The sequence below is a fragment of the Aquarana catesbeiana genome, linkage group LG04 (genome assembly GCF_042186555.1).
Source record: "Aquarana catesbeiana isolate 2022-GZ linkage group LG04, ASM4218655v1, whole genome shotgun sequence".
In the NCBI taxonomy this organism is placed as follows: Eukaryota; Metazoa; Chordata; class Amphibia; order Anura; family Ranidae; genus Aquarana; species Aquarana catesbeiana.
Window position 1 is genome coordinate 142707349 of NC_133327.1, and position 16621 is coordinate 142723969.

At 47.3% G+C, this 16621-nt stretch overlaps 1 long non-coding RNA gene across 1 annotated transcript; it reads right to left on the minus strand.

Moving 5' to 3' along the window:
- Positions 1 to 5976: 5976 nt before the first annotated feature.
- Positions 5977 to 10966, minus strand: LOC141141419 (uncharacterized). The gene is made up of 2 exons (XR_012244068.1): positions 10853 to 10966; positions 5977 to 6370 (listed from the first exon to the last, which is right to left on the minus strand). It is a non-coding gene; the product is annotated as an uncharacterized lncRNA (long non-coding RNA).
- Between the last annotated feature and the right edge of the window lie 5655 nt (positions 10967 to 16621).

Here is a 16621-nt window from a genome sequence, read left to right on the forward strand (position 1 = left end):
TTCGCGGGACTATTGGAGTTAGGAAATTGCAGCTTCGCCAACTCCAATCACTGCTAGGTAAGTTAAATTTCGCTTGCCGAATTATCCCTATGGGCCGAATTTTTTGCAGGCGGCTTGCGGCCGCCACTGCAGGTGTCCGAGCACCAACACATTTCGTGAGTCTTACAAGAGAACATAGGGAGGACTTACGAGTGTGGCAGGTATTCTTGGAGTCATTTAATGGAAGGGCTCTTTGGATGTCCGGGCCCATCAGCAACTGTGATTTGGAATTATTCACGGATGCGGCGGGTTCGACTGGGTTTGGTGCCTTTTTTAAGGGTAAATGGTGCGCTGCCAGGTGGCCTGTGGCATGGCAGGAGGCGGGGTTCTTGAAGAACCTGGTACTTTTGGAGTTGTTCCCCATTGTCGTGGCCATGGAATTGTGGGGTGAGTCATTCATTCAAGAACCTGAAGGTCCGATTCAATTGTGACAATTTGGGGGTGGTGCAAGTTGTTAATCGGCTGACCGCGGCATCTGTGCCGGTGGTCAGGCTTTTGCGTCATCTCGTACTTCGATGCTTGCAAGTAAATGCTTTCATATATGCTGTGCATCTCCCAGGGACTGAGAACACTTTGGCTGATGCTTTGTCTCGTTTTCAGTGGGACAGGTTCCGGAAGTTGGCACCGGAGGCGGATCAACAGGGGGTTGCCTGTCCCAGCTGGATATGGAACATTGCCTTGGAACAGCAGCAAAATGGATTCAACAATCCGTGAGTATGGCTACATGGAATGCCTACTCTAAGGTATGGAAGGATTGGTTCGCCTTTTTGAATGACTTGGGCATGGGATCGGATGATCCGGAAGTGGACAAGGCGGTTCTGTATTTTATCATTAGGGATTTTGAAAAAGGTATCTCGGCAGCTGCCATCAATCGGGAATTGGCAGGTTTGGCCTTCCTTTTTAAATGGCAGGGGCATCGTGACCACACTAAAGATTTTTGGTTACGACAGGCAGTCAAGGGGTACAGGAAGGCGTACAGAGGGATAGGAGGCGCCCGGTCTCATTCGAAATGCTAAAGCAATTGATGCTGAGCTTGGAAAAAGTCTGTAGATCACATTACGAAGGCGTACTATTCAAAGCAGCGTTCGCGCTGGCCTTCTTTGGGGCGCTGAGGGTAAGTGAGCTGGTCAGCCCTTCTAAGGCAGCTCCGGGAGGTCTTATGCAGGGTGAGGTGGAACTATGGGTGGATAGGGTTCGTATATGGATTAGTAGATCTAAGATGGATCAAGCAGGGAGGGGTAGGTATTTGGACTTTGGGAAGATTGCGGAGTGTAGCATATGCCCGGTTAGGGTTGTGGGAGCCTTCATGGAGGTTAGACCGGCTTCCACAGGCCCCTTTTTGATACACGAGGATGGTTCGTGTCTTTCAAAATACCAGTTTGTAACGGTTTTTAAAAAATGTGTGGTTATGGTGGGGTGTGACCCTTTACAGTTCTCTTCACATTCGTTTAGGATTGGGGCAGCCACAGAGGCTGCCAGGGCAGGTCTGAGTCAGGAGGTAATTAGACGTATGGGCAGATGGGACTCGGATAGGTTTAAACTGTATATCCGCCCTCACATGGTTCAACTGTAATGTCTGGTTTTGGTGATGTTTATGACTATGAGTTGGGTATTGAGTGTTTATTTGGTTTTGCATTGTTTCTTTCGTTAACAGGTCAAGAAGTGGGTCTTGTATGGATACTCGGGCACTCCTATGTGTTTTGGGGGGCCAAGAGAGCTGACGTTCGGCCGAATGGCAGGCAGCTAAGGATTCCTAGACAAGAGGCGCTCATCCGGTGGATTGGGGTCCCGGGCATGCAGTGGAATAGGGTGCTGGGGGAAGTGCATAGATTCTCTCGCCTGGACAGGTCCCCCGATGTATTGTTATTACATGTGGGTGGAAATGACATGGGAGCTAGATCAATGAGGGACCTCATTAGAGATATTAAATGTGATTTTTTTAAGGCTAAGAGCGGCTTATCCCAAGATGGTTTTAGTGTGGACGGATATGGTAGGGAGGTTGTCCTGGCGTTGGGCTTGGTCTGATAAAAAAGTGGACAGGGCCAGGATTAAGGTTAATAAAGAGGTGGGCAGGTTCTTTATGAAGAATGGCAGTTTAGCCATTCGTCATAGGGAGTTATAGGTGGATACCTGGCGGTATTTACGCAGCGATGGTGTGCATCTGAATGAGGTGGGGACCGACTTATGGTCATTAGGTCTACAAGAAGGGATACAGAGAGGTCTGAGGGTGTGGAGGTGCGCGCAAGGGTAAGGGGTTACCCCTTTCGTGCGGTGGCAGTTTTTGGTTTCCTTTAATAGGATAAAGTTATGTTACAAGTGGTAACATGTGTTACCCATCCAGGGGATGGGGGGTTGTTTGATGGTACCCATCCATATGATGGGGGGTTTTGCTGTTACCCATACATGGAAGGATGGGGATTGAAGTGGTACCTTCAGGCCTTAAGGGTTAACCTGGAGTTTAGAAGGTTAGGTCACTGGGTAGGTTGTGATCATGCCTCCGAGTCAGGGGTTGCCGACTGGTAGGTTTAAAATAAAGAAGTTTCCCCCAGTGACCAGGGTTATAGTTGTTGTTCTTACAGTAAATTTACCCTCAGAAGTTATTTAAGAAAGTTACAGTTATTTATATATTTATGTTATTTTATAAGTTTTTAATAAATAGGCCGTAAGGCCATTTTACTCCAAGAACTAGTCTGAGTCATCCATGATGTTTTTGGAGGGAGGGTATGTGTGGAAAGGTTGGTCTTAGGTATCTGGGCTTAAGTCCTACAATGTCATGGGGGTCATGAAAATCTGGTGAGTAGGCTGGTGACCGGTGTTGGTGGCGCAATGGACCAATGGAATCATATGCACTATTAGAAATCATTTGATGGAAGTTTACTTTACCTTTTGGACACTGCACCATAAGTTTATTTATAATTTTTGCTATACACTGGACTGGAGATATCTGGTGGTAATTTTATGTATAATAGCACTTCAGAGTTTATATTATTGTATATTTTGCACGTTCACTTTATGTTAATTAATCTGCTAGGGACATCTAGCGGTCATTCATGATATTGCACTTATTTTGCACTTTATGATGTATATGTTTTGTTAGAGTAGGGTGCGTTGTTCATCACATTTTTCTTACTGCACTGATTAGAGCTCAGGCACAGGCTCCATTGGCTCCTGCTGCTGTCAGTCACAGCCAGTGAGTAGGGGGCAGGCCTGAGACGGCTAAGGAGTGAGCATGCACAAGTTTCCCATAGCAAGCTGCTTGCTATGGGGTGCATCAGCAGGGAGGAGGAGCCAGGAGTACTGACAGGGACCTAAGAAGAGGAGAATCAGGGCTGCTCTGTGCAAAACCATTACACAAAGCAGGCAAGTATATACATACATATATATATAATTTTTTTAAAGGAACATTTATGATCACTTTAAGTGTAGGTCTAACGCAGTGTGGGAAACACTGCAATCAGTTTGGATTTCCCGTATTGCATGCAAAACACACTGCCCTTGTGACCTGCTCCAGGTGAACTGTGAGTGAAGGATTGTGTATATGGAATTGTATTTTTTGTTTTTGAACTAGATGGACTTGTGTCTTTTTTTTAACCTAACTATGTAACAATGTGTCAATGTTAATGACACTGCAAACACAGTGCATTTGCCTGCACCATAACGCCATTCTGTACCATGCGATCCAGTTGTGGTGCAGCTCAAAAATGGTGCAATGCAGTTCTTTGTTGCAATTTGAGCCCATTTAAAATGAATGGGCTCAAATCGCACTGCACTCAATCGCATGTGTATTGCAGGAATGCATTCCATTTCACATGTGCGATTCACATGCGGTTGAGCCTAAAGACTGCAAGGATAATACAAGATATGGTTAGTAACTGCAGTCAAGAGATGGTCAGAGATTGTGGGCATGATACAAGAGAAAGTGGGTATGTTACAAGAGACTACTGTCAGAGACTGTGATCAGAATATAGGATATTGTTGGAGGCTGGGAACATGGTTCAAGAGAAAGTAGTAGACTGGAGACACATCACATGAGACTGCTAGAAATCCCGGCTATTACAGGGAAATGGGGGACCCAAGAGTAGTGTCTGCAGGGCACAGGTTGGGCACCTAAGTTGTAAACGATTGTTTACAGCCCATGAAGCTGCCATCTTTGCCTCAGTTTGATCTGCAGTGGGTGCTGCACATGTGATCAGTTATAACAGCAGCCATTTGGTGGCTTGACAGTTTGGTTGAAAGCACAAGCAACTTTTATCTTTCTTTCTCACGGCATTCCCCGAATGTAACTGTTTTGGGAAACTGATCGATGGGTTTAGTTCCACTTTAAAAGCTTCAGGTTAGGTTCACATATATGCATCCAATTTGCATGACAGGCGAGTGTGACCAGCTGTCAATGAAGCCGTTTCACACAGGTCTGGGGTGACCGCAGTTCAGATTGCAGAAGGGTGCTGGGCATCTTTGGGTCCGGTTCAAGTGCAAATTCATGCAAAAATTCAGAGCTGAATTGCACCTGAACCGGTGAATAGACACGCACCGGGCCCCATGCCGTGAACCGCAGCCGGAGATATGTGGACCCGGCTTGAAAAAGAAAAATGTTTCTGCAGCAGTTTGGTGCCCCGCCAGCATTGTACCTACACAATGTCACACAGGGTCACTAGAGGGTGGAGGAACCGCTCTCCTGTTTCTGCAGAGTCACTCCCTCATTGGCTGGATTATGGTGGTAATGCTCTCCCTCGCTGGTGAAGGACGATTGTACAGTGTCTCCGCCATCAAGGGACGGACAACTCGCTAATCCGGCCAGAAAGGGAGCATCACCATGGAAGTGGGTGAGTTATTTCTCTACAGGTTAGTCGCCTGTAGCATGACAAGATCACAAGTATTAGGGTGACCATACATGTCACAATCTAATTGTATAATCTTCTTTTAAACTTACCAATTTTTACATCAAAGAGCACAAATTTACACAATGCATTTAGTTTGTATCCAATGTACAGGTCTATGACAGATTTGGTGGTGGATGTAAAGCAGATTGTACAGAGCTTTAGTTGGAGTTGGGCTTTAGGATTTAAAATGTGACCATTGAAAACGATATCCTGATGAGGGTCCATTACCAGCTGCGTCTCTGCTGGTGTGTACACAAGGCCTATTCAGGCTCCTTCTGGACTGGTGTCTTAGAGATCAGTTATACCCGATTATCATTCTTCCCAGGACTGGTATAGATAGTACATTGCAGGTACCCCTCATCTCCTCTATTACAGGGGATAATGAACAGTCGGTGCAGATGGCGGAGATCTGGGGAAATGAAGGTGTGGTACGGGCCACCTCTGAAGGGTTTGTCACTATTAAGATTGACAGTAAGAAGTTTGTGAACCTTTATTACTTTAATTTTATGTAATAAGCTGTATTTAATAAAGTGTCTGATAGAAGATCCATCTGTATGTTCTGTGGCTGTGTAATAATAAATACCTTCTTCCATGATTACTGTCTGTGAAGGTTCCAATGTATCCAGGTCATAGCATAGATAGTAGTAGTCACATTCAACTGGACTTGTTCTGTAATGTTGAAGGCCCATCATACCTTCTCCAGAACTGAAGAAGTGGGATGAAGAAGCTATAAAATGACTTCAACATTACAGAAAGTCTGGCTGAATGTGACAATCTACTACCAGCTATGCTAATAATATATTGTTAGACAGGGTTGGTAAAGGTTGGCACACTCAGCCTGAGGACTGACAGCTGTTGGACTGTTGCCAGGGCATGTTAAGAGGCAGTGTTGCCAACCTACCAGATTGAAATTTACTGACACAACACCCAAAATTTACTGGCATTTCCAAAAGTTACAAAATCACAGTTTTAAGCACACATTTTAGTATTTAGGCTACAAACAAGTACAATATGCAATTAGCGATGTGATTTAAGGTAGATAATAAGGCAAAAAATATATATTTTTTTTTATTTTAATGACGATAGTAAATACAATCGATTTACACACATGTGAAATTGATTCTCACAGTGACACTGACAGCAGTGTGCAGCAGCACAGATGATAGACACCTCACTGATATGACACCTGAGTTACAGAGACAGTCTCTCTCTACGCCAGATGGTCCCTTCAGTCCAAACAGCACTGACAGTCCCGCTCCTAGCTAGGGAAATATTACACCAATTCACATCAGTCCCCCCTGCCCTTACAATAAATCAGAGCTTCCCGGTGAGATAACCCAGGCGAGTTTAGATTCATATCTGAACATGGCTGAGCCCATCCTTAGTCTGGACATGAGCAGAGATAGGAGGACCGGGCTATGTGACCAAGCCAGGAAATTCAGTTGGTTTTTCTGTAAAAAAAAAAAAAAAATCAGCAGATACAAATACTATATATACATATTTTAAAAATCAGTAACTTCTTTCCATGTCCAGGATCCAGAGCTTCCCGCAGCCAGTTCTTATTACCGCTACAGGTCCCGACATCACCATCTTTGATACAGGACTTGACTTTGACTTTTAAGGAAGGAAGAATGTACCATTGGAAAATTATTATATTAACTATCCATGAATTTTGATACCAGAATTGCTCTCACGCCGACGGTCACAGTGATACTTCATATAAATGCATCCTATGCTGATTTTTTGCAATGGGGTGATATTATAATTTTTTTCACTTCTAAAAAAAAATAAATAAATAAACGGTCCCCTGCAACAAATATTGCAAATGTTGACCCTTTAAAATGGAGGTACTGACCAGTCCCTGTTATCATTCAGCAGATGGTTCATCGCACTTCTTTGGGTCCCCAGCACCTCCATCTTGGGATTTGGGAGTCTGCTGTGACTTCCTGAGCAATCTCAACCGGCACCCCGCTGTGCATGCATGAGATTGTGTGGTGCAATAAGACTGGTTCTGCAGGCTCCTTGCACGTGTGACATATCCCAGGAGGCTGGGGGCAGAGAAGGGGGCAAGCTGAGCAATGTCAGTCTTGCCCATGTGAAATATGAGGATGTGGGAATGTCCAAAAAGGTACTGGCTCCCTGGAATAAAAAAAGAAAACAAAACACATTTCAAAGTGTTTAGGGTGGGGAGGTGGATAAAGCGGCATTTCACTTTAAAGTGAAAGTCTGCTTTAAAACGCCACTCCGGGATCAATGTCACCCGGCCACCTACCACCATCTATGTGATTGTTGCAAAAAAAAAACCCCATCTAAATGCCCATTTTTACATAATACGACGCAGCCCAGAGTCTTCTCCTATTCCTATTCCGCTTGGTGTCCTTTGTTGGGCAGTGATATGGACAATCCCTACAGTATGGCCGTCGGCTGGGTCCTCTTAGGAGTTAGAAGATGACCAAGATCATGAGAGGGGGAAGGTAGGGGATTGGAGGGCACAGGGCACCATGGCAATGCTGGATTAGCGGTCCTGCACACAACTGATAGCAATAAGGGACCTGGATGGGGAACTTAGGTGACTATTGCCATCTTCACTGGGTAAGAGGGAAAATAGACAGTCAGAACCGGATGGGAGGGGGTGGGGGGGGGATGGGGTAAAAAGGTTATTTTACTCCTGAGTGGGGCTTCAATATAACATGCTGAAGATAGAAAGCAGCATAGATAATAATAACACAACCCCAACTCCAAAAAGTTGGGACGTTGTGTAAAATCTACATTAAAAAAAAGCAATGATTTGCTAATATGTGTAATGAAAAACTCCTGCGCTGCCTCAGCGTGTTCCACACCAACCAGATTCATTTTTATAATGCTACTTTTTAGTACCTACAACGTCTATTAAAATAATAATGACAAAATATTACATACACAATATATATGTGTGAATAATGAAAAGGGGGCAGTGACAGATCGACTGTTCATACAGAGTATGAACAGACGATCTGCTGTCTTTTCTTCACTGTCCCCATCCCCCACAGTTAGAATCACTCCCTAGGACACACTTAACCCCTTCACTGCCAGTAACATTTTTACAGTAATCAATGCATTTTTAATCGCACTGATCGCTGTATTAATGCCAATGGTCCCAAAAATGTGTCAAAATTGTCCGACGTGTCTGCCATAATGTTGCAGTTACGATAAAAATTGCAGATCTCTGCCATTACTAGTAAAAAAAAAAAAAAAAATAATAATAAAAATGTTATAAATCTATCCCCTATTTTGTAAACTTTTGCGCAAACCAATCAATAAACGCTTATTGAGATTTTTTTTTTACGATTTTTTTTTTATATTTACAAAAATGTGATGGGTGCACTCACTTTTGTGAGATACTGTGTGTGTGTGTGTGTATATATATATATATTTATTATTTTTTATTTTTTTTAACCACTTGACCTCCAGGTCTTTTTCTGACAGTTTTGTTACATCTGGAATTTTGCTAGAAATGTAGTTAGAAACCCCAAAACATTAATTATATATATATATTATAAAGCAGAAGCCCTAGAGAATGAAATGGTGGGTTTTTATGCGACACGGTAATTGCACAGTTTTTCAAACACACTTTTTGGGGGGAAAAAAAAAACACACTGTTTTACATTTTAAGGCAAAAAAAACAATACATAACCCAATTTTTGGTGAAAATAAAAGATGTTACGCTGAGCCAAACATGTCACACTTTAAAACTGTGTACGACCGTGCAATGGCAACAATGTCAATTTTACTATCCATAGGCGATGCTTTAAAAGCCTTCACAGGTTTCCACTTTAGATTTACACAGAAGGTCTGCTTCTAGAATTACTGCCCCTGATCTGACGTTTAACATTTCACCTTACATGTGTGGGACCAACGCATGTATTCACCTTTGCACAAGGGCACTTTACTTTTTTACTCTATAAGACCCCAAATCCCTCCTCTAAACTTAGAAGCATTTGATTACACCAAGATCGTCATTACTTCTGGGTTACTATATTATAGAGCCCAACAAAGCTGATCGGGTCTTTTCTGGGCTCTGTGATCAGCCGGCGGAAGTGCCAGCTGGTTGATCGGGACTTCCAGTGGGATGGGAGATCCCAATGCAGCCACAGAAAGCGGCAGGAGACATCCCCTCTCGCTGCTTATAAAAGCAGTCCAGCGACTAATTAGCCACTAGGATTACTTCTACAAGAAAGCCGACTGTCGGCTCTAAAAAAAATGGTACCGTGGGGGGGTGCCTGCCGATGCAAACAACATCCTGGTATAACAAGCTAAAGCCTAGTGAGGTACGGATACGTTGCAGGTCGGCAAGTGTCAGAAAACAACTTGTGTCTTTTTATTTCAGGGGTCCCCATCAGAGTTCCCCCCTTAAATCCAGTGTTCTTATCAGAGTGCCCCCTTAAATCAGGTTCTTATCAGAGTTCCCCATTAAGTGTCCCCATCAGAGTTCCCCCTTAAGTCACGCGTCCCCATCGGAGTTCCCCCTTAAGTCACGTGTCCCCATCGGAATTCCCCTTTAAGTCACGCGTCCCGATCGGAGTTCCCCCTTAAGTCACGCGTCCCCATCGGAGTTCCCCCTTAAGTCACGCGTCCCCATCGGAGTTCCCCCTTAAGTCACGCGTCCCCATCGGAGTTCCCCCTTAAGTCACGCGTCCCCATCGGAGTTCCCCCTTAAGTCACGCGTCCCCATCGGAGTTCCCCCTTAAGTCACGCGTCCCCATCGGAGTTCCCCCTTAGGTCACGTGTCGCCATTGGAGTTCCCCCTTAAGTCACGCGTCCCCATCGGAGTTCCCTCTTAAATCGGGTGTCCCCATCGGAATGTCACACAATCATTTCCGGGAATTCTCTTCCTCCATCACACGACATTTATTTATTTTTATTTATTTTTTTAAACGTGCTGCACATAGTTTATTTAATGCAGCTAATAATAAAATTAAACTGGACTTCTGGACTGGACATCAGTGAGTTGGTGTTCGGGCAGAACTACCAAATCACAAATCTTGCCTTATGGAGGAGGGCAGGTGGTTGTGATGGGTTGGAGCAGTGTTTCTCAACTCCAGTCCTCAAGGCGCCCCAACAGGTCATGTTTTCAGGCTTACCATTATTTTGCACAGGTGATTTAATCAGTATCACTGCCTTAGTAATTACCACAGCCATTTCATCTGAGGGAAATCCTGAAAACATGACCTGTTGGTGCGCCTTGAGGACTGGAGTTGAGAAACACTGGGTTGGAGAAATTGACAGAACATCGTCTCTCCCTTCCTGTGAGACGAGAGCCGTGTGACGTGGTAAATAAGGGGGCGGGCCAATCCTCATCGAGGAGGCGGGCGCGCGAATGTTGGCCATTTGGACGGCTGCGTGCACTCCGCAGTGTTGACATCGTGTTGCTAGGTAACCAGCACGCTGTGCCTGAGCAGCCGCGCGGCGCTGATTGGCCGGTACAGCCGGCTTCTGCAATCTGTCAGATTGTAATGGGCGGTAGTTGAAATTGGTAGCGGGGTCTCATGTCCAAGGCAGCTGGGCTGCTCCTTGAGCCCGCATCGCCCATCCAATGTACTGCATGACTGGAGAGCCCACCCCCTCCCACCACGGCAAACACCTGGCGTCTGTAACCATGACAACACCTTGGGGCGTCTCTGACTCTTACACGACTCCGCCCCTGTTCTGAGATGTCTAGTGGCACCTTTATTCCAACAATGGCGTAGAATTAAAATCCGCCTCCGCAGCGTCAGGAGTGGAGAAGAGTTGTGGGTGGGAGGTGCAATTACAATCTGGGATGTGGGGGCACAGCCGGCCTAGATCCGCCCATGAAAGTTTTCTCCGATCCTTTTTTAAAAATGTCCGACTCGGCTTCAGTAAATCCCCGCCCCCTATCTCTCTAAATCCCCTAGTTACAATCTCCGCCCCCTTACCAGTCAAAGGTGTTGCTTTAGGAAGACATCAAGAGGTGGGCGTGACGGAGAACAGGCGAATCATGCGGCTTCTCTAGCTGGCAGACTGAACCTCCCTCAGAGTGACGCACTAAGTTAACGCCCTCTCGCCGCGCGCTCGCACCTGATTGGCGGTCTCCAAAGCAGGCTCCGCCCCTTCATTTCTGCTATCAGCTCGCGGCACTGCCGCTGTCTGATAGACGTGGCCTATGTTCTATAGGTCCCTAGCTCCTCCCCAATATTCTCCCATACCCGCGCTGTGTGGCCTGCGATTGGCCGGTACAGCCGGCTGTTGTAGTCCGTCAGATTCTGATGGGCGGGACTTAAAATTGGACAGCTGGGCTGCTCCTTGAGCCCGCGCCACCCATTCAATGTATTGCATGGCCGGGGGCGGAAACTAGAGGTCAGCAGAGAGCGAGGGGGAGGAGCTGGAGAGAAGAGCCCACCCCCCTCCCACCACGGCAAACACCTGGCTCATGTAACCATGACAACACCTTAGGGCGTCTCTGACTCTTACACGACTCCGCCCCTGTTCTGAGATGTCTATTGGCACCTTTATCCCAACACCGGTGTAGAATTAAAATCCGCCTCCGCAGCATCAGGAGTGGAGAAGAGTTGTGGGTGGGAGGTACAATCAATCTGGGATGTGGGGGCACAGCCGGCCTAGATCCGCCCATGATTTAAGTTTTCTCCGATCCTTTTTTAAAAATGTCCGACTCGGCTTCAGTAAATCCCCGCCCCCTATCTCTCTAAATCCCCTAGTTACAATCTCCGCCCCCTTACCAGTCAAAGGTGTTGCTTTAGGAAGACATCAAGAGGTGGGCGTGACGGAGAACAGGCGAATCATGCGGCTTCACTAGCTGGCAGACTGAACCTCCCTCAGAGTGACGCACTAAGTTAACGCCCTCTCGCCGCGCGCTCGCACCTGATTGGCGGTCTCCAAAGCAGGCTCCGCCCCTTCATTTCTGCTATCAGCTCGCGGCCCTGCCGCTGTCTGATAGGCGTGGCCTATGTTCTACAGGACCCTAGCTCCTCCCCCATATTCTCCCTATATTCATACCCGCACTGAGTGGCCTGCGATTGGCCGGTACATCCGGCTTTTGTAGTCCGTCAGATTCTGATGGGCGGGACTTAAAAATGGACAGCTGGGCTGCTCCTTGAGCCCGCACTGCCCAATGTATTGAATGGCCGGGGGCGGAGACTAGAGGTCAGCAGAGAATGAACGGGAGGAGCTGGAGAGGAGAGCCCACCCCTCCCACCACGGCAAACACCTGGCGTCTGTAACCATGACAACATCTTGGGGCGTCTCTGACGCTTACACGACTCCGCCCCTGTTCTGAGATGTCTAGTGGCACCTTTATCCCAACACCGGTGTACAATTAAAATCCGCCTCCGCAGCGTCAGGATTGGAGAAGAGTTGTGGGTGGGAGGTGCAATTACAATCTGGGATGTGAGTGCACAGCCGGCCTAGATCCGCCCATTTAAGTTTTCTCCGATCCTTTTTTAAAAATGTCCGACTCGGCTTCAGTAAATCCCCGCCCCCTATCTCTCTAAATCCCCTAGTTACAATCTCCGCCCCCTTACCAGTCAAAGGTGTTGCTTTAGGAAGACATCAAGAGGTGGGCGTGACGGAGAACAGGCGAATCATGCGGCTTCTCTAGCTGGCAGACTGAACCTCCCTCAGAGTGACGCACTAAGTTAACGCCCTCTCGCCGCGCGCTCGCACCTGATTGGCGGTCTCCAAAGCAGGCTCCGTCCCTTCATTTCTGCTGACTATCAGCTCGCGGCCCTGTCGCTGTCTGATAGGCGTGGCCAATGTTCTACGGGTCCCTGGCTCCTCCCCCATTTTCATATCCGCGCTTAGTGGCCTGCGATTGGCCGGTACATCCGGCTTTTGTAGTCCGTCAGATTTTGGTGGGCGGGACTTAAAAATGGACAGCTGGGCTGCTCCTTGAGCCCGCACCGCCCAATGTATTGAATGGCCGGGGGCGGAGACTAGAGGTCAGCAGAGAATGAACGGGAGGAGCTGGAGAGGAGAGCCCACCCCCTCCCACCACGGCAAACACCTGGCGTCTGTAACCATGACAACACCTTGGGGCGTCTCTGACTCTTACACGATTCCGCCCCTGTTCTGAGATGTCTATTGGCACCTTTATCCCAACACCGGTGTAGAATTAAAATCCGCCTCCGCAGCGTCAGGAGTGGAGAAGAGTTGTAGGTGGGAGGTACAATTACAATCTGGGATGTGAGGGCACAGCCGGCCTAGATCCGCCCATGAAAGTTTTCTCCGATTTCTTTTTTAAAAATGTCCGACTCGGCTTCAGTAAATCCCCGCCCCCTAGCTCTCTAAATCCCCTAGTTACAATCTCCGCCCCCTTACCAGTCAAAGGTGTTGCTTTAGGAAGACATCAAGAGGTGGGCGTGACGGAGAACAGGCGAATCATGCGGCTTCTCTAGCTGGCAGACTGAACCTCCCTCAGAGTGACGCACTAAGTTAACGCCCTCTCGCCGCGCGCTCGCACCTGATTGGCGGTCTCCATAACAGGCTCCGCCCCCGCATTTCTGCTGTCTATCAGCTCGCGGCCCGCAGCTGTCTGATAGGCGTGGCCTATGTTTTGCCGGCCCCTGGCTCCTCCCCCACATTCTCTGCCTAGCACAAAGTGATAGTGGCTGCCGCTGACAGGGAATCGGTCCCGGGGGCATGATGGAGCACGAGCAGCAGTGCAAGGAGGCCCCGCCCTCCGGGATTATCTGCGACGCCCCTTTTGTGTCCGGAGATCGGCAAACAGCAAGCCAGATGCAAGACTAGATGATGTAATGCCTGTGCCCCGTGCAGTATAGGAAGGGAGGGATCTTGGAAGCACCTACAAAGTCTTATCCAATCATGCTTTGTCTGTGCTGAAGCCCCTCCCCTTTGTTTGGATTTCAGGAAGAAGAAGAAGCAGCTCTGTAACTCCCAAATGAATCTTTATTAATGTATACTTCAGGGAGGGGAGAAGCAATTTGTACAGCAGCCTGGACAGTGATAGGTTTGTTGTTTAGTGCAGGCAAGGGACAGGACAAGAAGAAAACATGTTCTTAGTGTTGTAATGACTCTGACACCAGGCTCTTGTTAACCACTTCAACACCGGGCACTTTTACCCCCTTCCTGCCCAGGACAATTTTCAGCGCTGTCACACCTTCAGGCTGACTTAACACTATTGCTAACACAGACATCGCATGTCATTCGCATCCCATTGCTGTGCAGATCACATGCCATGTCTGTGTGATTCCAATTCTGCCATACAGTTCTATGGCTGAACTTGCTTTACATTTACATGAAAATGCTGCAGGAACCTTTTTTTCCCGCACTGGAATTAGAGCTCCTGGGTGTGTACACCTTATGTGATCCGATTCCTGTCTGAATTGACAGTTTGCACTGCGATCTGGGGGTGTCATTAACTTTGTATTGGCACCCGCAGCGGTTCGCATAAGGCGGTGTGAACTGCCTGCGAGGGAGATGCGATGTGGGAACCGCCACTGGAATCACGCTGGTTCCCACATTGCAATAGTGTGAACCCAGGCTGAATGACAATTGTGCGGTCATGCAACGCTGTACCCATATGACATTTTTATCATCTGTTTCACACAAATAGAGCTTTCTTTTGGTGGTATTTAATCACCACTGGGGGTTTTTTATTTTTTGCTCAAAAAACTAAAAAAGACGAAAATTTATAGGGAAAAAAAATAAATCAATAAAAAAGGTTTTCTTAGTTTCTATCAGTATATTTTGCAATAAGTAATTTTTCTCCTTCTGTGCTCTCATGAGGCTGCACTGAGGGGCACTGATAGGCATTGATGAGATGGAACTGATGAGAAGGCACTAATATGCTGCACTGATGGGCACAAATTGGCATCATTGATGGGCACTGTTGGGGCTGCACACATAATCAGGGCATTGATTACCTGTACAGGTCTCCCCTGCAAGGAAATGCTGCTGATTGGCTCTCCCCATGTCACACTCTGTCATTGTGATGCGAGGAGAGCCGATTACCGGCACTTCTGTGTACATGTGATTGGACACAGCCAGTCACATGGTTAAAGAGCCATGTCATTGGCTCTTTACCGAAATCGGGGTCGCGCCTTGTCCCAGGGACACAGCATGCCCGCGATCACCGTGCTGCATGCCCTCACAGGCGTGTGATTGGGGCGGCAATGTTCCAGAAGGAGAGGTGATCTCGCCCGCCGTCATTTTACTATACAGCAGGTGGAGGTGGTTAAAGATACTCAGCATCAGAGGGACAGAACACAGACCTCATACATTCATTTCTATCAGCAAAAATCATGTTTATTAGAGATTTTTCTGACAGGAAGAAAAGAATGCACAAGCTCTGTGTGTTTTGTTTCTTTCCTCTGGTTGCTCCATCTTTAAAAGAGAAGTACAGCCAAAGCTCGTTAGGCTATACCTCTCCTATAGATCACAGGAGTGCAGTTCGTTCTGCACTCCTGTGACCCGTGTCAGCTGACGTCACAGAGCCACTCCAGGCTCAGGCAAGATCACGACAATGAAGTCTGGATCCGCCCACATGCCTAGACAGCACCCGACTCAGCCTCTCAGCGAGCTGCTTAGAGCCTGATCCAGCCACTCCGCCCCCTCCACAGCCCAGCGCTCCAGTGAGCAGAGAGTCGGTGAATGACAGTCAGCAGCTCTTTGCTCGGGGAGCTCTGAGAACCCAGTGATCGGCGGTGTTAGAACGCTCGGTTCTCAGTGTTAGAGGCGGTGGGGGACATGCAGCATCGGACCAATGCTGCATCCACCTAGGCAAGTATGAATCTGGAATAAATCAAAACCCCATACTTCTCTTTTAACCCTCATGGCTCATTCACACTAGTTTTGCCCTCTGAAGAGCAATCAACATTTGAATTGCTCTCCAGAGCACATTAGACAGGTGGCGAGAAGGTGTTGTATCGCCTCCTCTCTGCCTGCTTTATCTCCTTGAACCCTGCACTAGTGCACCACAACTGTGTGCATTGCAGAGCAGCCCTATTCACTTGAATGAGTTGTCAGGAGATCAACTTTTGTTTGTAATGCATGAATGAATTTTATGGTTTTAACTATATTCCCTTATTCTAGTTATGTATGTATCATGTTGTTTGCACTCAGCACTTTTATTAATTCATTTTGCACAGCATGAAACCAGCACATTTATTTAACTGCTTGTCACCCGCCGGCTGTCATATGGCGACCAGGCGGCGTGGTTCTCGTTCTCATATGACGCCCTCGCCTTCCCGGCCGATGGCACTCACGCGTGCCCGCCGTGTCACTCGGGACCCAATGCGTGTGCGCGGCGGCCGCGATGTACCTGCGATTGCCCGGTAACACAGCTGGACCGTGGAACTGTGTGTGTAAACACACAGATCCACGTCCTGTCAGGTGAGAGGAGACTGATAGTGTGTTCCCAGTACAGAGGAACACCGATCGGTCTCCTCCCCTTGTGAGTCCCCTCCTCCTACAGTTAGAATCACTCTCTAGGAAACATAATTAACCCCTTGATCACCCCCTAGTGTTAACCCCTTCCTTGCCAGTCACATTCATACAGTAATCAGTGCATTTTTATAGCACGGATCGCTGTATAAATGTGAATGGTCCCAAAAATGTGTCAAAAGTGTCCGATATGTCCGCCGCAATATCGCAGTCACGATAAAAATCGCAGATCACCGCCATTACTAGTAAAAAAATAAATAAATAAAAATGCCATAAATCTATTCCCT